The 24789-nt window shown below is 47.7% G+C and overlaps 1 protein-coding gene across 5 annotated transcripts in view; it reads left to right on the top strand.

The window, feature by feature from the left end:
- INPP5A (inositol polyphosphate-5-phosphatase A) overlaps nucleotides 1-24789 on the top strand; it is a 181664-nt gene that overhangs the window by 13965 nt on the left and 142910 nt on the right. Inside the window, exon 1 of one of the 5 annotated variants that reach the window (XM_059476953.1) lies at nucleotides 9592-9658. The exons of the other annotated variants lie outside the window; for them this stretch is intronic. The gene's annotated coding sequence lies outside the window, so the exon portion shown is untranslated. Of the gene's footprint in view, nucleotides 1-9591; nucleotides 9659-24789 lie in introns of those variants that run through there. 5 annotated transcript variants of the gene reach the window in all.

Below are 24789 nucleotides of genomic sequence, written 5' to 3'. Positions count from 1 at the left end.
TGCACTGCTCTCCAGGCTTTAGAAATGCAGTTATCTGCTTGTGTGATGGGCTTTTTTGTTTCTTTGTTTGTTCACTGGTTTGTTGGTTTTGTTTTTTTGGTTTTTTGTTTTTTTTTTTTTGTTTTTTTTTTTTGTGGTGGTGGTGTTTTAATTGTTTTGTTTGGGGGTTTTGGTCGTGTGATTTTTTTTTAATATATTTTGAAAGGAACTTATTTCTGACAATGAACTTGAAGGAAAAGTGATGTGAACAGGTTGCAGTAAATATTGCCCCAGTGAACTGTGCTTGAAATGAGTTATTAGAGAGGTAGTAAATCTCCTTGGTCCTTTTAATCCTCTCCTAGGTTTGGAAGGGTAACCTAGGCTCCATGGTAGTGAGTTTTCTTGGAGCAGTGTTCTCCCTTCTGTCTGTCTTGTACCTTTCTCCTCCTTTTATCATTACCTGTGCCTCAAAGATGGATAAAAAATGAAGTTCTTGTGTCTAAAGCCATGTTGCATAAACACTTCTGTATGTATATACAGAAATCACATATATAGCAAGATGTATTGGCTGTTTAGGGATCTCAAACAGGAGCAACAGGTGAACTGAGCTCAGGTTGTATTTATGATTAATTAATGTTATGGTGCCTGGAAAGCCCTAAGTACAATTGGCAGTATAAACACATTGTAAATGATAGTGTGTACTGAGAAGACAAGGTCTCAATATGGGAAAACAAACTAGTTTTAAAACCTCCCTAAAATTTAGTGCCTGATACAGAACCTGGAGTATAGCAAGTGTCTTACCTTGTGGAAAAATAGAAAGCAAATGCCAAAGGAGATGGCATTAACAGAGATGATTTAAATGCCTGGAGCAGCCTGACAAGCAGGGGCTGCTGTGTGAGCAGAGCTGTTGCTGGGAGTGTGGGCTGGGTTTGGACAGCCGGCCCTACAGCTCTGCTGCTCCTTCTCATCAGGGGCTGTGTTTGCTTAAATCGTGTAAGTAGGAATAGAGGTGAGATTACTTCAGGGAATGCTGCACCATCAGCGAAGTGGCCGTGCTGCACACGTTGTTTGTTTGGCACACTGATTGATTAGTTGTTTAATTGGTTCCCCCCTTAGTTCCTGTGCTGTTGGGTAGCTCAGTACCCGAGAGGCTGCTCGGTGCTGGGCACACTCTGCAGAGGAGATCAGCACACAGCTGGGTTGGCTGTGCAAGTGAAGGATGGCAAGAACCGTTCTGGAAAAGCCTGTGCTCCCCATGGCACTCTGGAAATGGCTGTGATGGGGCTTGGCCCAGCAGGTGTGCTGAAAATTGAGGGACACAGTTCTCTGAAGTGCCCACTCTCCAGACTGCCTGACATTTGCTCCTCTGGTAAACTGCAGAGCACAAACCAAGGCAGGGAGCAAAACTGGCCTGCTTTCATTGAGCGGTGCTTCAGACCTTCGCTGGAATTTATCGCTGCATCTTGTTTACTTCTTTGAGTGTTCTTTGCAAACACAGCAGCGTCAGATTTGGCCTTAAAAAAAGGAGGCAGTGTGCAATTTCTGTTGTACCTCATTTTGTTTAATTGAATATTTTTGAAATATGTCTGCCATCCTTGCTTGCCAAGGCCCCTGAAATCTCTAGCCACAAGAAGCTCTGCTTGCCATCCATAACTGGATTTTCTTTTCATTTTCTTTCTCAAGTTCTGTTCTTTTTTTAAACTTGGCACAGATGTTCCCAGCATTGGGTTTGTGAGAGCAGCCTCTGTGAGTGGCTGTGCCTGTGAGCAGAGTGTGAGCCCAGAGCTCTGCTGCTCCTTTGGAGCACTGCAAATAACAGGGAAATGAAAACATGATAGTTCCTGGATTTTTACCAAGTAACTGTGAATTTTGGTAGTTCAACAATGTTTAGGACTAGCGTGTCTAGAATAGACCTTTTTTAACTTGTTAAACAGAATATGTTATTTTCATGATAAACCAAGTTTAGTACTCTGCTAGTTTTTAAACCTAATGAAAAGCTGAAAGTAAAAGCCACAAGCACAATTGCTGTATTCATCCTTTAGAATGATTTTTATTAGTTGGTATGTTGCAGCAATGTGTTTCTCTTGTACTGATGTCAGTCCTTCCTACCTGTTAGGGAGAGGAACCTTCACATCTTTATATATTTAGTGAGCAGAAAGGTTGAAGTACACTTGTCAATTCATGGCTTTTCCTCATGTGTTGAACCTGGTGTTCATTGTTTTAGCGCTGCTGAATATCCCAGCTGAGCAGCTGACTGTGTCCCAAGGCTGGCCAGAGGCAGGAGATGCAGGTGTTCAGTGTTTCTGTGTGCCAGGGCTGGCCAGAGGCAGGAGATGCAGGTGTTCAGTGTTTCTGGTGGCATTCCCAGTGGGGTGAAGGAAGGAAGGAGCGGTGTGCTGCACCCCTGGGCACAGCCCTGCGAGTGCTCATGTGGCACTGCCACTTGTGTGCCAGGGCTGGGTTTGAGGGGTCTGGCCTCACCTGAGGGTGTCTCCAGACAGGGCTCCAGGTGCTCACCTGGCTGATTCCAGAGAGCACTGTAACTTGGTACTTGGAGTGCTGGACGTGAACTTGTGATGACAGTCTTAATGAAAATGATGTGAAATTATTTATCTAAGTTTTGACCTTGATGTGGCTGCTTCTATTTCTTGCATAAATTAGTGGGTTTTCATTAAATATCACACAAAAACTGTAATTGTGTACAAGGGAAGACAGGAATGGAAAAATGGTGGAACTAGTATCTGCAGTATCTGTTCTTACTGGTTTATCAGCTCTGTTAGTTTTTGGGGGGTTTTTTGATGGGAGATTTCATAGGGTTTATCTATGTAAGTAACTTCATCGACCCCACAAGCCTCTTGGTGCAAAGAAAACAATTAAGATTTTCCACAAATACAAGCAGTGATGCCAAAATAGCTGTATTCAAAGTGGAACAACTGAGGACTGGGTTGGAGGATAAGGTGTGTATTATTCAGGAAGGAAGTAGGAAGCATTGGAGTGAAGCTGTGTGTGAATTCTCTCACTCTTCTTTATAAGGATAACGCACAAAGGTGATGTTTTCCTATATCTGCAAATATTTATTGCATTATATGGATTGATGTTTTAAACAAAGTAAAGCTCTTGATGAAATTTCGTTTAAGTTTCCATATGGAAACTATGTCAAATGTAATCAAAGCAGACAGGCAAACTATTAATAACTGTGCTTAGCAAATCTTTTAAGGTTTTGATGAGACCTTTATGAGTTAGGGATTAATATGCTTTTTTTTTTTCCAGAAACTCACTGAAATTACTTTTTCTTCTTAAATTGTAGTAACTGCTGGAAAAGTGATTGTGTGAAAATGATGTTGCTGCGTCACTGGCTGTAAAGGACTGGCCATGTGTGTTTCAAACTCTGCCATTCCATTCCCACGCTCCTTGGGAGCCTCTCTCATGATGTTCTGTGTTACAGTGCAAATAACATGGATTTCCAGCTGATCCTCAAGCACGAATGCTGTGACTGCAGTTAACAGCTGCCTGAAAGTGTTACTGGATTTGAATTTTTTTTTCCCTGAGCCATCTCCTTGGATAACTTTTTGAAAATTGATAAACCAAGTTTTACACTCCAGTGCAATATTTTTATTGTATTTTGTTTGCCTTCATCAAGTATTGTGCATGGATATATATAAACTGAGGGCACTGTATCTTCAGGTTAAGGCTGTAATGATAGAAACAAATATGTGCCTCTTAGGTAAAACAGAGATGGAAAGAGTAACCAGAAGTCTGGGTTTTAGTGACAGGTACAATGTTTACTAACTCTTACCATGGAGCTTTTTTTTCCTTCTGTAATGTAATACAAGAGTTTTCAGTGCAGGGAGATAACTAGCAGGATAAAAACAGCCATTTTGGGTTTTTTTTTCATCTTCCATAAAGGTTGTTTTGTGCCAAAGGGCTGAAATTCTGATAAATCCTTCTTTGGAAAATGGTTTCAGCAGCAGCATGTGGGACATGCTGCATCTTAAGAGGTGAATTCTGCAGTGAAATTATTCAGAGCCAGAGGTAAAGGCTTTGTGGCCAGGGGTGTATGTTTGGGGTGCGCTTTGTGCAGCAGAGTTTTGTTGGGCAGGAGACAGCCTCCTTCGTTCAAAGCTTGTATTCATCTGTTCAATTTGGACACGACCTGATGGCTGCTTTTTTCCTCTTCCAGCCTTCCTCTGGCTTCTCCCTTCTCTGTGGAGCTTGGCAAACACAGATCAGGGCCGTGCTCTGCAAGTGGATCCTTTTATTTTCCCCTGGCATCACGCGTGGTCAAAGCACAACAGCCAAGGTGGCACAAGCAAAGCGGGTGCAGCTGTCTGGAACTCTTGCCAAGCTCCGTCCTTAAGATGCAGATTTCCATGGCAGGGAGGGAGGGGATGGGAGCAGAGCTTGTACTGAGGCTCTGCTGTGGGCGTTGGACAGGTGACTGTGCTGTTCCTTTCAAGCACACAGCCCTGGGGAGCTCCCACTGAGAAGCTTTCTCCGTGCTGATGAAGGGAAGAGCAGATTCCACTGGTGCTACAGGCTGTTCCCAGTGCTCCCGACGTGCCTGTCTCTCAGATGCCTGGCCAGGCCAGCATGTTTTATTCATGTGTTTGGGGGCTAAGCTCGATTTCAGGTGTGCCAGCAGACAGGCTTTGCTCTTCAGTGTTCCCTTGATTTGCAGCAGAGCCTGTGGGTTGCTTCATGCATCATCTTCATTCTTATCTCACCTAATTAGCTCCCAGGCATTGCAGGAGCCCTTGGGGTTAATGATGCTCCCAGCTCTCCTGGCATCTGCTTTCTCTCAACAATCTAATCTGCTGAGAATAGAAATATTTAATTTAAAACTTCTATAGACAGTGTATGGGAATGTAGGTGAAATTTATCAGAGGCTAGCTGTGATGTTGTGGTTCCTTTTGAACTCTGAAAGCTATTGCAGAATGTTTGTATGTACTGACAAGAATGCGAAATTGGGCGGGGGGAGGAGAGAAAGAGACACAGAGAGAGAGACTGCCTGTTTTAAATTATTCAAGAATGAGAACCTCACAGAAACAGAGCTGCTGGATTTTTAGAATCTACAGAAAACTCCTGTTAGTTCATATCATGTGTGAGATGAATTTGAAGATGAATTTGAAGATGTTCGTTAAGTATGGATTTAATGACTGGTTCTGGCTGTTGAGTTTATGACAGCCTTGGCTCTCTATCTGTTGGGATTGGTGGCACTGTTCTGTGGGCAGTGTGGGAACCATTGGGAAACCAAGGGAAGGAACGATACCGGCAGGTGTGCCCTGTGTGAGGGTGTCACCTGTTCTCCTGTGCACAGGGGACAGATCCTGGGGAGCAGCAAGCAGCTGTGACCCTGCTTTACTGTGTCAGACTGACTTGCACCCTTGTATTCAGTCACAGAGTCACAGACGGCTTGGGATGGAAGTGACCTCGAAGCTCATATGGTTCCACCCCAGCCATGGCAGGGACAGCTCCCACTGTCCCAGCTGCTCCCAGCCCCAGTGTCCAGCCTGGCCTTGGGCACTGCCAGGGATCCAGGGGCAGCCACAGCTGCTCTGGGCACCTGTGCCAGGGCTGCCCACCCTGCCAGGGAAGGATTTCTCCTAAATACCCAACCTAAATCTACCCTCTGGCAGTGGGGAGCCATTCCCACCGTCCTGACATTCCAGGGCCTGTCCCTCTCCAGCTCTCTGGGATCCCCTCTAAGCCCCAACTCTCCCAGTCTGGCTGCAGAGCAGAGGGGCTCCAGCCCTGTGCTCAGCACAGGAGCCTCCTCTGTTGCTCCAGTGTTTGGCCATGCTGACCTACTAAAGGCAAGGGGAAAACTGCTTTTTTTCCTGTCCATGGAGTATCTCATGTATCTGGACTTCTCAGAAATTCATAATGTGATTGATTGATTGATTGATTGGATATTTTCCCCCTTTTTCCTCTGGATGAGGAAATGTACAGTAAGCTTTTTAAGCTGGAGAAATTAAATGCAATTATTGCCACTCTTGCTACTGATGTACATCCTTAAAACTGGACTGATTAAGAGTCTTTTGAAATCAATGAGTTTATTAAAGCCAGGTCCAGTAAATGGAGGTAATATTCTTTCTTCTCTAGAATTCAGGGCTTGGATGGAGTGTGTCTGTCACCAGCTGCGTGAGGACATGTAGAGGGATCTGACCTGGGATATCTAGCACTCAGCTGCTGAGGGCTGTGGGTTTGAGGAGGGTGGTTTGACTTTGTATTCATTTGCTTTTTATACTAAGGATGTTCTTGGGAAATTTGGTGGTTTCTTATTTCAAAACCACCCTGTTGCCTGGTCTTTTAATATCTCTTACTGGTGGTTGGAATATCAAGCTTCCTGAAAGGTTGTGCAGAGAATGTATTAATCTGGGATGATTTTTTGTTAAATCCTCTATGTAGGGATATTTTTTTTCCTCTTTTTGTCTAGGTATCTTCTTTCGTACATGTCCTCATTTTTGCACTGTACCATCCTTTCTCTTAGCATTTTTCCTGCTGATCATATATCAGTAGAGCAATAGAACTGTAATTTTCAATCCCTTGTACTAAAATAGGATGAATCTTTCTGAAACATACCAATGACATTTTCTTCTTGGACTCTGAAAGATTCAAAGCAGGCTCAGCTTTGCATCATGAGGAACACCATGGCTTGTTGGATTTGTTGGCATTGTCAGGAAGGCGGTGTGCCTGCAGTGTTCCTGGCTTTGAAGAATTGCTGTTTGATGGTAAGATAAAAAATGGAATGAGTTCTTAAGAGTAGTCCCGTCCATCAGGATTAATTGTACATAAGCAAGGTCACGTGTGAATGAACTGGTGCTCAAATGATGCTGTATGGAATACTGTGGAATACAAGGCGGTGGTTTCTATGGGTGTTTGTGTCTCCTCCCCTGTGGTGGTGCTGTCAGGTGCCAGGCTGACAGTCCTGGCTGAGGTCACCAGCCCCTCTTGGGGCAGCTCTGGCAGCCGTGCTGACCGTGGGGTGAGCCTGGCTGCAGTGATCTCGTCCTCACCGGGAGGTTATCTGGGAGCTCTGTGCAGCCACGGTGATGTGGAGTGATCTGTGGGGATTGCGTGGTGCCATCTCTGTGGTAACCACAGCTCCGCCTCGCATGGAAAAGGGATTTTTAGAAAGTAAAGTATTTTTAGCTTCTCTGACTGAGCTGCAGCAGCTGGGAAGGTGGAGGGGCCAAACCAGCATAGGCAAAATCTTTTCAGGATTTACCTGCTCTGGATTTGAGCACACTGGATGTGGATGCCAGCCCTGCCAGTGCCTTCCATCCCTTGCCAGGCTCTGGGTGTGCTGGCTCCCAGCAGCACTGCCACGGCTCTGCCTCTGGCCAGGTGTGCAGGACATCAGCTTTGTGCTGGCTCTGGCCGTGGTGGAGCTCAGGTTTGTGTGTGGCAGGATCAGAAGCTGTTGGGACACGAGCTGCCTGCTGGGTGTTGACATTGGAAGGCTGGTTCTCTGCTGTTAATAAGGCTGAGGAGAAGACTTTTTAACCTTGAGCTCAGACTCTCAATGTAGTGATAAACTCCAGATCTGCTTCTGTTACATTTATGTCTTCCTCTTAATCTTGTACAAAAGATGAGTGAGGGAGATGCTGCTGCACGTACCAGGGAACAAATAAATCATCCCTGCCTAGGGTGTACAGCAGTGCCAGAGGCTGGGACAGGGATGAAGGCGGTATGGCAGGGAATGGCCTCCTCCAGGAGGTGCCTGGGCTCACCTGGCAGCAGCTGACATTTGGCTGTGCTTTGTGAGGCCTGTGCAGTGCCTGCCTGCAGTGCCGGGGCAGCTCTGTGTCCCTGGAGCCCAGGCTGGGCTGGCTGCCCGTCCCAGGGCAGCTCTGTGTCCCTGGAGCCCAGGGCAGCTCTGTGTCCCTGGAGCCCAGGCCAGGCTGTGTGGGCCCCCAGGATGTGGCTGCACATCCCAGGGCAGCTCTGTGTCCCTGGAGCCCAGGCCAGGCTGGCTGCCCGTCCCAGGGCAGCTCTGTGTCCCTGGAGCCCAGGCCAGGCTGGCTGCCCGTCCCAGGGCAGCTCTGTGTCCCTGGAGCCCAGGCTGGGCTGGCTGCACATCCCAGGGCAGCTCTGTGTCCCTGGAGCCCAGGCCAGGCTGGCTGCCCGTCCCAGGGCAGCTCTGTGTCCCTGGAGCCCAGGCCAGGCTGGCTGCCCGTCCCAGGGCAGCTCTGTGTCCCTGGAGCCCAGGCTGGGCTGGCTGCCCGTCCCAGGGCAGCTCTGTGTCCCTGGAGCCCAGGCCAGGCTGGCTGCCCGTCCCAGGGCAGCTCTGTGTCCCTGGAGCTCAGGCCAGGCTGGCTGCACATCCCAGGGCAGCTCTGTGTCCCTGGAGCCCAGGCTGGGCTGGCTGCCCGTCCCAGGGTAACAGGGCCCCTTCAAAGGCCTGCCCTGGGCAGCTCTCATGGGACCCGGGCAGCAGCCCTGAGGGACAGCAGGGTGGCTCCACTCTGTGCAGGTGGCCATCTGGTGAGCACCTGGACAAACCTGTTCAGGAGTTTTGTGTTTTCACAGCAGGAAGCCCAGACAGATATTCTCCTGTTTTCCCTGTAGAATTCCTTTAGATACAGCACACAGGGCACAGGTGGGGATGAGCTGTCTGGAGCTAGCACAGAGAGTGGCATTTGGGACTTAGAGAAAATTTAAGCATTTCATGAGATATGAAGTAAGTGGGGAAATGTTTGGGGGTTAATGCTCTCTAAGGGGAAACAGAAGCTGTATCTGGGGATGTGTCATGGCTTGCATTTCCCGGTTTTCCTGGATGGAGCAAGCTGGAATTCACGGTACTCTCTGCTGCTGGCCTGCAGCCTGACAGAGCTGTTGGCTTGGGAACAGCAAGCCTGACATTCAGCATCTGCTCGAGCTTTGCCTTGGGCACTGTTGAGGTCTGTGCTAAGTGCGGTCTGTCTCTGTGGGAAATAATGTATCTTGGATAATACAGGCTGAATGCAGGTTAAAATGCTTCAAAAGCTCCAAAGCGGACTTGGAGACCAAGTCCTGAGTATTTTTCTTGATACTTAAAAATTCTTTTCATTGGTATACTTATTTTCTGTGGTGGAAATGTCTGTTTAATGCATTAAGTGACACAAGATATGACACTTCAGTTAAAAACGCTATGTCTTTGCACTTTTATACCATAAAGGTAGCAGTGGTTTTGGAGAGAGTCTGTTCATTTTGAACAGCAGTGTTCAGACTACCTCGAGTTTGATCTTGTGGGCTAAATACCTGTCTTAAAGGCTGGAGTGCATCACTCCTGGTGGTTTCCTTCAGAGAAGATTCAGCAGGCTCACTCTGATCAATAGTTAGGGGAAGAAATCACGATTTTTTTCTTGTTTTGTCAACAAGAAATTGATAGGTAGGAATGTTTTGGGATGTGAGAGCCTTCTGAAAGGGAGGTAAAACCATAATGAGATGTTTGCATAGGTACAGAAGACACAAAGGCGTCCTGCTAAGTGTTCTAATGTATTTACAGTAGATGCAAGATTTGGTCAGTGTGAATACAATGATGCCTTTCTTTCTCGCTGTTCCTTTCTGTTAATAGTTGGTGTGTTCAACAGCCCCACTGAAGAGCTCTGAATAAGCCGGCACTTGCCTTCAACAATACACTTCTGTTTTGGAAGCCTAGGGCTGCTTCCAGGATCACCTCTGATGGAATTAGAAGGTATTTCCTGAGTAACCTTGACTCTGAATTTTCAGGCTACTGAGTGAAGTGGTTTTGTCTCTAGTTTTGTGGTTGTGTTGCAACTGCAAATGAAGAACTAAAAAAAAAAAAGTAATCCAAAATTTTCCAAGTTTCTAGGGAACTCCTTAAAAATACTAATGAAGCTGGGCGTTTTGTAATTAAAAAATGAAAATATTTCCTTTTGTAAATATGGAATGATGCTCTTAGACCCTTCTTGCCTAGCTGTATAATAATCCAACCCGAAAAGGCAGATAATTGGAAGTAAAATGGGTTTAATTAACTTTTGACCCTATCATCTTGTTTGGCTTTTAAAAGTCAGTGAAACCTTCACCTTGATATTGGCAGTGCTAGTTTTAGTGCACACCTGTTTCTGCTGCTATTCGCTGTAAACTGCACGGTTGTGCTGTCTCCCCACTGTGTAATTAACTCCCAGCAGCCCCGTGGCTGTTATAGCAAAAAGCGTCACTCAGTGCCAGAGCTTGCACCTCAAGGATTTTAATTCCCCCTAGCAGATAGAGATAGATATACAGGTGTATGTAGGCAGTGTTGCTTTGGGGTCAGTGCATTTGCAGCCTGTAGCTGGAATCCAGCCTGCTTAGAGCCAGTGGCTGCCCTGAGCACCATTTCTACCAGCCTGCAGCAGAGTACTCGTGGTTAATGTTATGGGTGTGCTGTGGCTCTGTCTGGGGTTTGAGAATCTGCCCATGTACACTCCTGTCATTGGGTTGTAAATGTAGTTACAGCTTAAAAGTCACAGCTGACGTGGAGAACCAAGCTGAGCGTGTGTAATCTGGGTCACTTCATTAGCAGCCCATCTGTGTGGGATGGTGCCAGGGAGAAGCCCAGTCTGAGGGATGCTCAGGGAACCCCAGCTGGGATTTGGCTGTGAATCTGCTGTTTTCATCCTGAATGTTTTCTGGCTGCAAAGCTGCACAGAAGGAAGGGTGTGTGGAAAGATGCTGATGAGAGCTGTGCTGTCCCTCTGCAAACGGGGCCCCTTCAAAGGCCTGTCCTGGCTGCAGCCCCCACGGCTGGGGCCTGGCTGTGGGACGGGGACAGCAGCTCCCCACACGGACCAGGCCCAGCCCTGCGCTGGGGTGAGGGTGGCCCTGGCACGCTGCTGTGAGGAACAGGCTGCAAATGCCCAAGTTACTGCTCCCTGGGGAGATGCCTTGCTCCACAAGGACCTTGTCCCTTGTCACATGCCCTAATTCCAGGCTGGGGGCTGTGGCTGGTGGCTCTGCAGCAGCCCCGGCAGCTTCAGGCAAAGCTCAAAGCCAAGGGAGGCTGCAGCCTCCAGAGCCCCTCTGAGCCTCAGGAGGGGTCACAGCTTCATCATTTACTGTGTTTTGCACTCTAGTCTCCATGAACTGTGAAATGATCACCGTGGCTAATATCCTCTTGTTAATTAAAGACTGGAAATTGGAGAATGGGAGGAAAATTCTAGAGTTCTGACGTGGTTCAGACGTTTGGTGTGCCTTTAAGGATCTCTGACAGGCCAGTTATGGTTGCAAACAAAAGTAGGTCTATTTTGCATGTATTAAGCTGTGCCCTGTCACTTTGAACTATCTGTTCTCAAAATAGACTAAGTGGCAAAGCAGGTGAGCTGACACTGAGTGTACTTGTCACATGAGGACACCTGTGCTGGCAGCTTGGGTGGAAAACTGAGCTCCTGAGCCCCAGAAAAAGAAGTATGAAAAACTTGATGTTTTGGTGTGGAGTTTGGGAGGAAGTTTGAAGCTTCTGTTCTGATGTGACTGGCAACTTCTGAAGTTGGACAATGTACGGGGATGGATGGAGCTAATTCCAGTGTATCAAACCTTTTTAGTTTTGAGTAGAAACATAAACCAGGTATATGATGGCCTGTACATATCAGATACTAACTAAGAGTGCATTAATGAGTAATTCCAGTTAGTTTTATTAACCTGTAACTGCAGTTGAGTAAATTTTGTGTTACTATGGAAAATATCTGTGGGAAAACTTAAGAGGGAAACAAAATCCAGTTGGGCATGTAAGAAGGCTATCAGCACAGGGCAGGAAGAGAATTTTCACTTGTGCAGTTGTTTTTTTTAAATACCGAGTGAAGTGCCCTCACTTGTACTTCACTTTATGAATAAACAAAATATTCCAGCAGTAGAGTACAGGTCTTAACTTTTCTGAGGGAGGAAATTCCATTTCTCATGTGGATCTGAAGCCACCATTCAGCTCACCTATTAAAACTCCTCCTTTTGCCTCTGTGTGTCAGAGGGGCTTTTGGGAGGGGTGCAGCCAGGCTGTGACCCACGTGGGGTGACACTGGTGACCTGCAGTGGGGCCGTTGGGGTGGATGGCTGTGAGGGTGTTGACAAATAGCAACTGCTGTGCTCTTCTAGGAGGGCTGGAATTGGTGAGAGACCAAGTTTTTAGTGCTGAGCTGCTCTGAAAAATGAAATCCGTTTCAAGGATGGAAATAGTTGCTATTGTTTAAACTAAATGAATGTGATGAATTATTTGCTGTAGGTTTTGACAGTTTCCATAACTCTTTTCCTGTGGAATGGGCTGTAGATTGTGTTGGTGCCACGAGGTAGAGAACAGTTTGTCAACGTAGAAAAGTGTGGCACACAGAAAAAAATCCCAATATAGGGAGTCTGATGCACAGGGTTGCTGGAGGGTGGTGGTTCCTGAGCTGCAGCCTCCCTTCTCCCTCTCATGCTGCCTGTAGGCTCTCTCTGCTGGGAGCATGTGGGGCAGCTTCCAGCCCAGGGGAATGGCAATTGTGTTGACAATCCCAATTCTCAATCCTGAATTTAAGGACAGTTTTACCCTTGCTTTTTAAATAAAATTCACGTATTTCAGCATAAATATATGTTTCCAGAGCTCTCCTAGAAAGCATGCAAAAACATGTAGAGCTTTCCTTGTGAGTGTGTCCCCAAATCTGCAGCATTGTCCACATGATGAAATACATCCTTGAGCCCTGGTAGCCAGTGATGAGTCTGCAGTTTCAGCTCTTTCAGGTGATCAGAGGAAAACTCAGGGTGGCTTTCCCCACTGTAACCCACAACTCATTTGGGATGTTTAAAATATGAAAAAAATGTCATGGAGAAAAGGTCAATAAAGTTATCCTCACTTTTTCTCAGAGTTTAATTGAAGCCTGAAGCCCATTTTCCTAAACAGGAAAAGACCCATTCCAGCGCCATGAAGAATGTTGATACTAGGTGAAGTGCACTTCCTTGTGACAGAGAAAAATAGAGGTGTTACCTCACTGCAAACAGGATATCTCTGAATAGTTAGGTTTAAATATACAATATTTTCCATAGTGCCTTTGGATTTCTGGAGCCACGGACACGGAATGAATTTTGGCTGCAGTGGTGCTGCTGCTGGCTGGCTGTTGGGGGTTTCCACTGGTGCTTCACGATGCCACACGTTTGGTTTCAGCGTTTGATCAAGCCTGGTTGAATAAATGTGTCCACAGCGTGTTTGTGGAAATGGGGTTTTGTGCTTGGCTTTTTAATTTCTCATACATAGAATAGGGTTGTCTGACCCCTTAGCCGTAGCAGTGTGACCGTGCCAGCTGCAGGATGTTCCAGGGAATGCAGGCTGCCCACCAGTGTGGAGTCACCTCCCCTCCTGGGGCCCATCCTTGTGGCAGACTCACCCTTACTTCTAATTACTGATGGGGGTTGGAGATGGAAAATAAGATTTATAATTGAGGATGTCTTCCCTCTGTTCCCCCCAAAGTCTGTATTGTCAGCAGCAGTGGATGGTGAATGTTGTGTAGCAAAAGGAAGTGATTTTCTCTAAGACACTTTTCCTTCTGATAAGCAGGTCCCAGTGCATGCTTTTGTAGTGCTTGACTTGCATTTTAATTTTCAAGCAGGTGCTATTCAAGTCCAGTGTGCCAGACTGTGTATGTACAGTAGGTTGGGATGAGTTCAACAGTTCTGGGGAAATGTATGCATCAATTCTCTTGCTGCAGTCTTGTCTCTTATCTGAGCAAGACATGGTTACAAATGAGGAAAAACATTCTGGAGATGTAACTTCTAAATTGAAAGTCTCTATTCCTGGCTGTGTCTTGTGATTAATTTTGTAGATGAGTGTAGAAGAGCAAAGTGCTATTTAATGAATTGAGGGAAAGCACTTCCAGGTGTTTTGCATGTGTATTTTTTTTGTTCCTTTAGCTGTGGGTTTGTATATTGCTGAGCCTTGTCATTTTGTTCTGCTCCTTTTATCTGTGAAGCTTTCTGCCAGCAGCAACTTCCCCATGAGCTTATTAAGAATCTCTTCAGGAGTCCCACAGGAGTGTTTTAGTGCAGACAATGTTTTTCTGGCTCCTCAGGTTCAGGCTCAGTCGTGACCTTGCTAATGCTCTGCCCAGGCCCACGGTCAGCCCTGCTGCCTGCCTTGCTCAGGTTCTTGCTTTGCACCCAGTTACTGTAAAAGGCTTTCCCCACCTTCTGAGTCACATCTGTCTGGGCTGTGCTCACACACAGATCCTGGCTGGCCTGCCAGATTCAGTCTGTCACACATCCTTTGCTCCTTGTCATGTCTCTTCGTTTCGTTCACATTCCATTATTTTGAGGATAAGCTCCCTAACTTCATGTAAAGCCCCGTGGCTTGCTCAGCCTTGCCAAGACATTTTGTGTCAATAGTGGGAAACTGACTTTTGGTTGCTTGGTTTATTTGTTTTTGGCCAAAGCTTCCTGTCTTGATTGCTCTCACACTGGATTTGCCAGGAGATGTTTTTGCTCTATTGCAGGACAAAACCATGTGGAAATCTACAAAACTGAGGGGGACACTAAAAATTTGAGAGGTGTTGAACAGCCTGTGTGCTCGAACAACAGCCTTCTATGCTGGCTTCTAGCCTGCTGAGCTCCCTGTACTGTTACAGTCTTCACAGCTAATACCATTTTAACATATATTTGCATGTATAAAAACCACCAGTATGTGTTTATAGTTAAAGAATAAATTGGGGCCTAGGCTGCAGTGCCTGTGCTGGGTGTAGTGCCTGGCACACTGGGTACCACTGTGGGGTACCAGGCACCCCCTTGCTGTAACTTGGGGTGCCACAGGGGCGGGGGGCTGAGGTAGCTTGTGCTGCAGTGAAAGCTCGGATGGAAGATGCAAACAAGAACGAGCTGCCAGGTGTTTACCTGTGACATGCAGCATGAGAACCTGAGTCACACTGAGGGGGGATGCAGGGTGCCATCAGATGGGGAGCAGGTCACAGGAGCCTCGGAGGAAAGGTGCCCTGGGGCTCTAAGCTGGGTGGCAAAACTCGCTGCTCACCCTCTGCCTGGGCAGTGAAGCTTTGCTGTCCCAACCACGGTGCTGCTTCACATTCTGCTATTATGTGTGGAACTTCTGCAATTATTCTTGTTTGTCCAGCTCACTGCCCTGCTTTACCCTTTGCTTGTGTAAAACTAGTGCTGCTGAATATCAAGAACAGATACAAAAGATGTTTTATAAAGCATGGCAAATAAATTTGCTTTTGTTTTTTACAAAAAGGACACTTTGAAAAGCAATTTTTCAGCACCTGAGTCCTTTGGAGCTGGTTGCAGCTGTGCAGCCTGTCAGATCACTGCTCATGCAGTGAACAGAATTTTCTTCTCACACCTGGGGCTGGAGTTTGAGGTGTTTCTGCCCTTGTCATGGGATGATCAGGGGCAGCATTGGAGGAGCTGCCAATCCCCAGCCTGGTACTAAAACTGTGGCAACAAACCTGAAATCAGGATATTTGAGATCTTACTCATTTACTTCTCATTGTTATACCTTAAAGAATGCTTAACTCATGTTTTCAAGTTCATATAGCCACAGAGAGAAATTGTGAGAAGTTACATTTTTCATAGGAGTGACATCTGAGGTACTCACCTGGCCATTGGAGTTTTCTTTTAAAATAATCTAAAAAGATCTAAGTCACAAACACAAAGCACAAGTTTTGAGTGCTGAGGCAGTCGATGCAGCAGTAGGAGCTGACCACACGCTATACTCCAGTAAATGCCTGGGAAGGGCTGCATGGCAGGAGCCTCAGTTCTGGGGTGATCTCCTGCTTGGCAGGGACTTGGTTACCTTCAGCAGGTGTACTCTGAAAATGTGCTCTCATTTCTGCACTCTTCACTCGCTGCCTGATGTGATCCTTCCCTTGCACCAGTGTTCGGCAAAAATCTGCAGAAAGGTGGTTTGGGCCCTAATTCTGCCACCTAAGCTTGAGGTTTGCTATAGGGCAGGAATGCTTCAGCTCAGTTGCCATTGTTGTTTTACAGAGTTATACTGGAAGTTGTGAAAATAACACACATTACCCTTTGTTAATATCTGTCCTTGTTTTCTGTTAGTTTCAAACAAAAAGCCTCTTGCCTGAGCCTGGAAAATTGTGCAGGAAATGCAGATAGGAAGTGATGGAAGCCCAGCAGCTCTTCCAAAGCTTGCTGTGACAGCTTTTCTCTTTGCAAAAGACTTGTGGTAACAACTACCACTTTGGTTTTCAGCAGCCCCTTTGCAGCCAGGAGGGTTTAGATATTAAATACCTTTTGCATCACTACCCACTGATCACACTGGTTTGACAGTAACTTAATGAATCAATTAGTCTGTTCACAACTGTAAATGCAAATTACAAGTAAACCTTTATTCAGGTGGAGCTGGGACTGTGTGTGCCCTGAGAGCTTTGGGGCTCCCCTCTGGGGGTGGTCACAGCCCCTTGGGCTGTCACATGCACAGTGTTGCTGGGGGAAATGATCCTTGAGGAATGTGCTGTCCTGCTGAGTGTTACAGGCTTGGAGGAGCTTGACTGGGAGACAGATGGAAATTGGATGAGTATGTATTGACACTTTGTGTGACAAGAGGGATAGATGTAGATCAGCTGTCTGTAGGGGCAGGGACAGGTAGCACAGCATTTCAGCTGTGCTGGGAGTGCTGCCTCTCACGTCAAAGTGTCCATGTGTTCCAGAGCACAGGGACTCCTTTGGCCATACACAACAGGACCAGGCAACAAAGGAAGCTTTGTCTTTTGACCTCTGGCTGTACTTGGATAACCCTTACTGCATTTTTTTGGGCAAAAGCAAAGACTTTTGGACTGAGTCTTCAATTTGAGTTGGTTGCCGTTTGTTTTACACGATAAATGTGCTCTGCTAGTTTTGTTTTCCTTGTTCAGGGATCTTGGCACATGCAGCTGAGGTGTGGGAGCTCAGAAGTTGTGTGTGCAGGAGGGGAGGTCACTGCAGCTGGAGACAGGCTGCTCTGGAGGCAGCACTGGGGATGGTGCCTGCAGTGGGAGCTGGAGGAGAGCCCGGGCTTGGTACCTGTGGGACGTCCCAGTGTGGGAGCTGGTGCCTTGGCAAGCTCCAGCATCCTCCTTTCCCAGCCAGATGTTTGAGTGGAAATGATCAAAGGGGTGCAGCAGCTCCCAGTCTGGGTTACACTGCTGCTCACCGGTGCCTTGTGTTGTGGGAACAGCATGATGGTTTGAAGAGTGAACTGCAGTTAGATGTTCGTGTTGCAGGTTCTCATAGGGGGCTGGGCTCACAAACTCCTGAGGTTGTGTTTGGGGTGTTAGGAGTAGGGAAAGCTGTGAGTGGCTGGGCTGAGGGGCTGTGGGGCTGGGGCGATCAGTAGAGAAGGGGCACCAGGTAGGTTTGCTGGGTTCTGTGCGGTGTGGGACACCTCCCAGAGTAAAACAACGTGTAGGCTTTCAGAGCTGAGCAAATTCCACCTGCTTAAAAACATAATGGTTGCATTCACTTGAGCATTTTAACATGAGGAGGAGCAGTCATGATCCTGTGAGGCTGGAGCGCTGGCAGGGTGTTTTTCTGAACTGTGCATGCTTTTGTTCATTTAGGTATTCTTAAAATTTATTTTCAGCAACGGTGGATGTTTTTTTTCCCCAAACTCAAGAGAAGCTGTGATCTCACTGTTGGTTATTCTGCAGGTTTTGTGTTGGCAGAGTGTGTTCATCCAACACTGCACGCTGACACTCCTCGCTGCTGTTGTCTGCCTGATGTTTCCTTCCTTCAGAGTCTATATTTAGTGTTAAACAGCATTCACTGTGGCACAGGGCTACAGGCAGTTTGCTTTTAAGCCAAAGGAAATGGTTCTCTTTAAGGATAAGAGTGAACAAGGGGCAGGATTTCCTGTGGAAACGCACCCACAGGAGAGTTGACTTTTACTTTGAAGTTAATGGCAAAAAAAGGCAAAGTGAAACCCTGAAGAGTTTATATGCACAGAAACGATATTTTTTCTTGCCTGGTGAAGGGTGGGGAAGGGTCTGAGCAGGGGACTGCAGGTCTGCACCCTCGGGGATGCTCCAGCCCCTGGACATGTCCCTGGGAGCGTGCAGGTGGGCAGAGCCCCCAGCTGCTGCCACCCTGTTCAGCCCATTTCAGTCACATGGAGCGCCTGTGGCAGGTGTCACCGAGCCTGTTGGCCGCTGTGTTTGCAGCCCTCATCCTCATCCAGGGCTGGCCGGTGCTGCAGAGGGGCCGGAGGGCCCTGGAGGGAGCAGAGCAGACCTGGAGCAGGTCCTGGCAAGGAGCTGCCCCCGCCCTGCGTGGGCACAGAGGGGCAGTGCCCGCCTGGGCGAGGGGCAGTGGGGCAGAGCTGGGGCCATCACACACCTGCCTGGACACACAGCTGGGCCTTTCTCCTGCTTTAGCTTCCAGGGGCAGCTGAAATTGAGAAAAGAAGTGGGAGAAGGAGGATTGCTCGGGGACAGCAGCGAGTTTCGCTTCTGCCTCTCCTCCACAGTGAGGGAGGCTCAGAGCACACAGCCCGTGAGCCAGAGGGGCTGGCACTGACAGCTGCTTGCTGGGGCTGTCTCTTCCCAAGGTGAGGCAGGGGTGCTGCCCACCTGCTCCTGGGCAGTACTGGACAGGCATCCTTCACAGGAGCGCTGAGCTGCAGCCCATCAGTGCTCAGTGCAGAGAGGGGTTTCTGGAATTCCACAACTGCCAGCAGTGCTGCCTTTCTGGCACTGTACTAGCTTCATGTGAATTAATATCATGTTGTACAAATCAGTTTGGAATGTATGTTTTGTTTCATCTCATGTGTTTACTCTTTATTTTCTTCTTTCATGAAAGCTGCTAAAATTCCATTTCATGCTATAAAATGCATTTTTGTCTGAGGTGTGAGGGAATAGGAAAACATTCTCTTTCAAAACATACTGTGCTTGAGATTTTTGCTTGTTTTCCCACTGTAACAAAAGGATTGAGCCCTGGTGTATTATTCTGACTGAAATCAGAAATACTGACTGTACATCCAGTTTTTATGCGTTGAAGCCCAAGGACCTTACAACTGTGAATGGATCGATATAACAACAGGCTCTTTTCTGTAACTGGGGCCCAAACACAACCCCTAAGATTTATATACTCAAATAAATATGTGGTGATGTCAGCATTCCAGACATCTAAAAATCACTGTTTCAGTACTGCTTGTTAGTTAGGTTTCCAAATGAATATAAATATCAGATTTAAAATACATCTGTTTTAAAAGCATTAGTAAAGTATCTGTGTATTTCATTTAAGATTTTGCTTCTGCTGAAGCTGGCTTGATGAAACACTTCACGAAGGCTGCGCACATCTCTGCAATTTATTTCTTTCTAAGTTGGCCTCTCTGCCAGATGTCCGATGGCCTTTTGTGGAAACTTAAGGGAATACTGAGGATGGTTATTCCCAGTTGCATGTATCAGTTCTGGTGCTTTGGCTTCCTTGAAACTGCATCAGCAGTGTTTTATTAATTGATCAAAACTGTTTTCCTTTCAGGACTTTGTTTCTCTAAATTGTTTCTTCTGAGTTGTCCATGGTCCTTGAAGATCCCTATTTCTCCTTATATGCCTTATTTTTACCATAAAGAATCATCTAGATAGTTTCTTCATAAATTTTTGCCCTTGTAGCAATTGCATGTTAAGTGCAAATGTAGCACCCAAACCTTGTTCTGGGCTATCCCAGGGGTGTAGGAGGCAAAAGGATTTGGCTCCTGAATAACCAAGATGTCAGTAATAATATATGTGGGACAATGGAGGCTTCCTGTGTTCAGTTGGTTTGTTGGTGGGTGGTTTCCCCCCATCCTTCCTGTGCAAAGCAAACCAGAAACCTTTGCTTGAGCTCGAGCACACCTGGTTGTGACACACAGCAGTGCAGGAGGCTGCTGCAGTGTCACCTGGCAGGAGAAGAGTCTTCAGGTCCCTTCACCTAAGCTGAGCAAGCTGGGCCACAGTGCTGTTGTGCATGCTGGTGCCCTGGCATCGCGTGTGCAGCCTGCCTCAGCTCCCCAGAGCTGTGTGCCACTAGCCCCTGACGGGCAGCGTTGGCAGGGACTCCTGCCCTCTGCCAGGGGCAGTGCAGTGGGGCAGCACTGGGCTGCCTCCTGAGCGCCAGCACGGCCAGGTGTGGGCTCAGGGCTGGGCACCCAGAGCTCTGTGCCATGGCACGGCCAGCTGTGCTCACCAGGTGTGCTCCCTCAGGGCTGGGCACCCAGAGCTCTGTGCCATGGCATGGCCAGGTGTGCTCACCAGGTGTGCTCCTTGGGGCCTCAGCACCCAGAGCTCTGTGCCATGGCACGGCCAGCTGTGCTCACCAGGTGTGCTCCCTCAGGGCTGGGCACCCAGAGCTCTGTGCCATGGCACGGCCAGCTGTGCTCACCAGGTGTGCTCCTTGGGGCCTCAGCACCCAGAGCTCTGTGCCACGGAGCCCCTGGCAGCCCCAGCATGGCCAGGTGTGCTCACCAGGTGTGCTCCTTGGGGCCTCAGCACCCAGAGCTCTGTGCCATGGAGCCCCTGGCCCTCCATCCTTGCTGGATGCGCCGGGGCCGCGTGTGGATCATGGACCCCTGACGGGTGGGTTTGGGGCTTTGAGCTCTGGCTGGAGGCTGTGGGACTCCAGATCACTCCTGAGGATTCCAGAGCTCCTTCCCAGCACGAGATGCTGTGTCTCAGCTGAGCATTTTGCCATGTGTTTGTGGAAGCCTTGTTGGCAGAGGATGTTATCCCATAGGAAAATGCCATCAGTTCCAAACCGCCTCTGCTGGGCTCACCCTCAGCATCACCAAAACAAGGTTGGTGTTTTCATGTGTTAGCTCTGAATAAAGCTGAAAATAAGCTTTGTGGACTATTGGGCCATTGGTCAAAGATGCTTTTATTACAGAAATTTGCATTGCAGCAAGGAGGAGGAAAAACCCCAATCCTGAAAACCTACTCTCTAGATCAAATTGAAATAAATTTCCAAGTATCTCCCTTAGCCCTTTATTTTTGAAATAGCATGTAAACAGCTGTCATTGTCTGCTCTGCTATCAAATACATGTTTTAGATCACTGTGTGTCCTGGGAGTGTGTTGAACTCCCCCAGGATTCACTTGCTGGTGAATTCACAGCTGTCTTGGGACTGTGGTATTTTGGTGTGAGGGCTCTTTTTTTCTAGTAGAACGCAGGGTGTGTTGGAGCTGCCTCACTGACAGCTCGCAGTGTCCTGGCGGGTTCCTCCTGGCACTGCAGCCATTCTGGGGAAGGCTAGGACTTTCATCCCTAGCAGAGAAGTGCTCCATCACATGGCATTTGGCTCACAAATAAGGATATATATCTTCTTGAGGAAAGAGCATTTATTACTCAGAGGAATTGATAGACACTGCTTCACGGCAGGGCGTGCAACTCATGACCTTTAGGTCTTGAGCTTTAGGTAAAGCTTTAGGTATGAGCACTTAAATAAAATTACATTATTATTTTTATTTTTCTACAGAGCACATTGTACCTTATTGATTTAAGGCAATTTTTTCTGCAGGTTTCTGCAGCTACTCCCTGAGCTGCTGGGCTCAGACACCCAGAGCTGTCGGTGCGTCAGGCCAGGAGCGTGTGTGTGTATGGAATGAGTGACTGTGGTGCTCTCACCAGTCTGTTTACTTGGTGTGGAGAAGGCTCTGTGGGCCTGGGGATGTTCTGCTGCATGGTGCCAGCACAGCAGGGCTGTGGAAAGGCCTGCAGCTGACACAGATTAATAAAATGTGGGATGTTTTCAAGCCTTCATAAAACTCAGCCCACAGGAAGAACCGTTTGGATCACTGGCCTTCGGTTCCCGGGAGATGCGAGTCCGGATGGTGCTGCTGCCCTGGGTGTGTTTCTGTACCACGCAGATTTAAAAGAACGGTTGTAGATACCCCCCTGCTCAGCCTGGGGGAGTTTTATTAAAGATTTCACTTCAAACAAATACAGAAAGAAACCCCACAAATACACAGGACAGGCCATGGTGGTGGTTGTGGGTGTGAATTTTGCCAGAGATCTATTTTAGCTATGCACATGCGAAAGCAGTTTAATTTGATTACACATCTTCAGTTTTCCCTGTGTCATTCCAAAATCAGGATACAAACCAGTGGAAAACTTGAGTGTATTAATGTCTTTGATCTTGCTATTTGCTAACAATTAGAGTTTGTGTGGTGTTGGATTAACTCTTGTTAATGCTCTTAACACATTGGTTATTCAAATATCCAGGAGCTTTTAAGCTTTCAGTAAGATGTCAGTAATAGAAGTTAAATGTGAAGCACATGGGCGGTTCACTGGGGTCAGGAGACTCACGATTCTGGACTTCTCTTATTCTGTGCTTGTGCCTGTCAGGGTTTGTCCTGAGTGTGGGCTGTGGAGAGCAGTCAGCCCACAGAGGCTGTGCCCTGGCCCTGCTCCTGTTTTGCTGTGTGCCCAGGGACAAACCAGGCTGAGCTCGCTGGGTGCCCAAGGATAAACAGTGTCTGTGTGCTGCGTACCTGCAGAAAACATGGTTAAACAGAGTTCAGCTTCATGTTTTAAGGGCATGTCTGTGTGTGTGTTAGACCTACGTAAGCCTGGTCACTTTGCTGTCAGATCTACTGAACCATTTTCTACACCAGCAATTCTGAAGATCTGGAGCTTTTGTATTGCTCCATCTCAGTGTAATCTAATGTAATGCTTAAGATAATTACCTGCAATGTAAGCTCTACTAAAAATGTGTATCTTCAGTTAATTAACTGTTCTGTGGGAATGTTACAAGGGGAAAGTTGAGCTCCATTAGTGCTGAGAGAAGTATTTTTCTTTTGTGCTGTGATGCTGGATTAGCCAAGAAAGGAATAGACTTGGGACAGACATTAATACTTTGCTTGGAATATTGTAGAATCACAGATGGATTGGGTTGGAAGAGATAAAGATAATTTCATTCCGCCCGTCTGCCACGGGCAGGGACAGGGACACCTTCCACCAGACCAAGGTGCTCCAAGCCCTGTCCAACCTGGCCTTGGGCTCCTGGTGCTGGCTCTAAAGCTCCATAGCCAAAAGGTACATGGAGTGCAGTTTCCATCTTTCTGCTGGGGAGTTATAAATACTGTGTTACAAACTTGGGTATTGTATGTGATTGATGAACTTCCTGAGATTTAACTGTTCTTATGAATGGCAGATTGCTTTTAGTCACTGCCCTGAATCATCATGTATTAGATGCAAACATTATTTATGCTGAATTAGGTGACAGTTTCAAGTTCGTCTTATAAATTTCACTTTTTTCATTGGTGATGAGTAGTTTTCTGTTTTTATTTTTTCCTTTCCTATTTTCTTTGAGGGATATTTTTGAGTTGACCTTGTTCCTTTGTCTCCAGAGTTCAGGTGGGGCTCTCAATGTCTGCACTGAGAATCTGAGACAGAGCCGCGCTCTTTGGGGCAGCAAAGAAAATGCAGGATCCTGTTGAACAAGCAGCGTGTTTGTGGTGTTCCCTCCCCGCTGTCCTGTCCTGTCCTGCCTGCAGGGAGCTGCTGCTCACCCTCCTGGCACCCTCAGGCCACCCTCTCCTGGCACCTGCGCCCACTGGGCTCAAGCTGCAGGAGACTCTACATCCCAGCCCTGAAATTAAACTATAGTGGCGATGCTTTTACTGACACACATGTTCTTTACTAAAAAGCGTTTGTTGTTCTAACTCATTTTTTACTTACGTGACCAGAGGAATTTGTTTTACATGGGTTCAGTAAATGGCCCTGGGCTCATGGGCTCTGTCCCATCCAGGGGCTGCTTTCAGTGCTGTTATGGTATCAGCCTCATCAGCTGAAGAACTAGAGCTTGTTCCAGCTGCTGCTCATAAGCTGCCTGCTCCCTGCCTTGCTTTTGGGGCCATCTGTGTGATTCTTTGGTTGTTTTAGAGTCTTATAACCTGTAAGATTGGTCAGAAATGTTCTCAAGGGTTTGAAAGATCTTGTCCAGATGGGAGTACTGACAGGACATGCTACCATTATTATATAGCTGGTAAAGACAGGTGGCTCTTTTCCCCTGTCCTGTGCTGTGCTCTTTGAGGAGCAACTAATTATGGTTGTGGTATGAACTATAATAGATATATGTTACACACACACACCTGCACAGGGACTTGCTTCCTCACCCTTGCTTCTGTTACATTATTCCTTACATTTCCCTCAGATGTGGCCGGGGTAGTTAATTAACAGGTCACTGTTTGCTGTTGCTGTTTTAGGCCGCATTTCCTGTGCTTCTGTGCTCAGAATTCAGCATCCCTGCCCGGGCAGGGCTGTCTCTTGGTCTCTTACAGACTGGGACAGGTAGTTTCGGTTTTTTAAGGGCTGCTGGTTTCTCTTGCGTACACAGACACCAGTTCATAGACAGCTTTGGCTGTTCGGAAACACAGAGCCTTCGAAACAGGCAGCAGGTGCCGAGTCTGTTTCAGTGTGTGCTGCGTTGTGCCAGGGAGCTCAGGCTGCGCGGTTCCCGTCCCGCTTTGCTGTCCCTCTGTCCCCGCGGTTCCTGTCCTGGTTCCCTGTCCCTCTGTCCCCGCTGCCGGCTGAGCCGCTCGGGCCGTGTTCGCTGCCGAGCTGCGCAGGAGCCGGCCCCGCTTCGGCCGCTCTGTGTGTTCCCAGCGAGCATTGTCTCGGCTGAGAGGCGCTCACAGGAAGGGAGATCAGCCGGAAAGGTCAGCAGCGAAGGTTTGGTGCTTGCAGCAGCGCGGGTCAGGGCAGGGGCAGGGAGCTCCTTCCCGGAGCTGCTCCGGACCGCGCCTCGCACGCCAGCAGCGGGCCCGGGCCCGCCCGGCTCTGCCCGAGGCTGTCCTGGTGCTGCCCTGGGCGCTGTCACCCTCCCCGGCAGGGGCAGTCCCTGCGGACACGGGCACTGTCCAGCCCTCGGGCACTGTCCGTGCTCCCTCTGC

Source organism: Ammospiza nelsoni, chromosome 8 (assembly GCF_027579445.1).
Source record: "Ammospiza nelsoni isolate bAmmNel1 chromosome 8, bAmmNel1.pri, whole genome shotgun sequence".
Classification (NCBI taxonomy): domain Eukaryota; kingdom Metazoa; phylum Chordata; class Aves; order Passeriformes; family Passerellidae; genus Ammospiza; species Ammospiza nelsoni.
The sequence above is the reverse complement of the archived record's forward strand: the minus strand, read 5'-3'. Positions and strand labels throughout refer to the sequence as shown.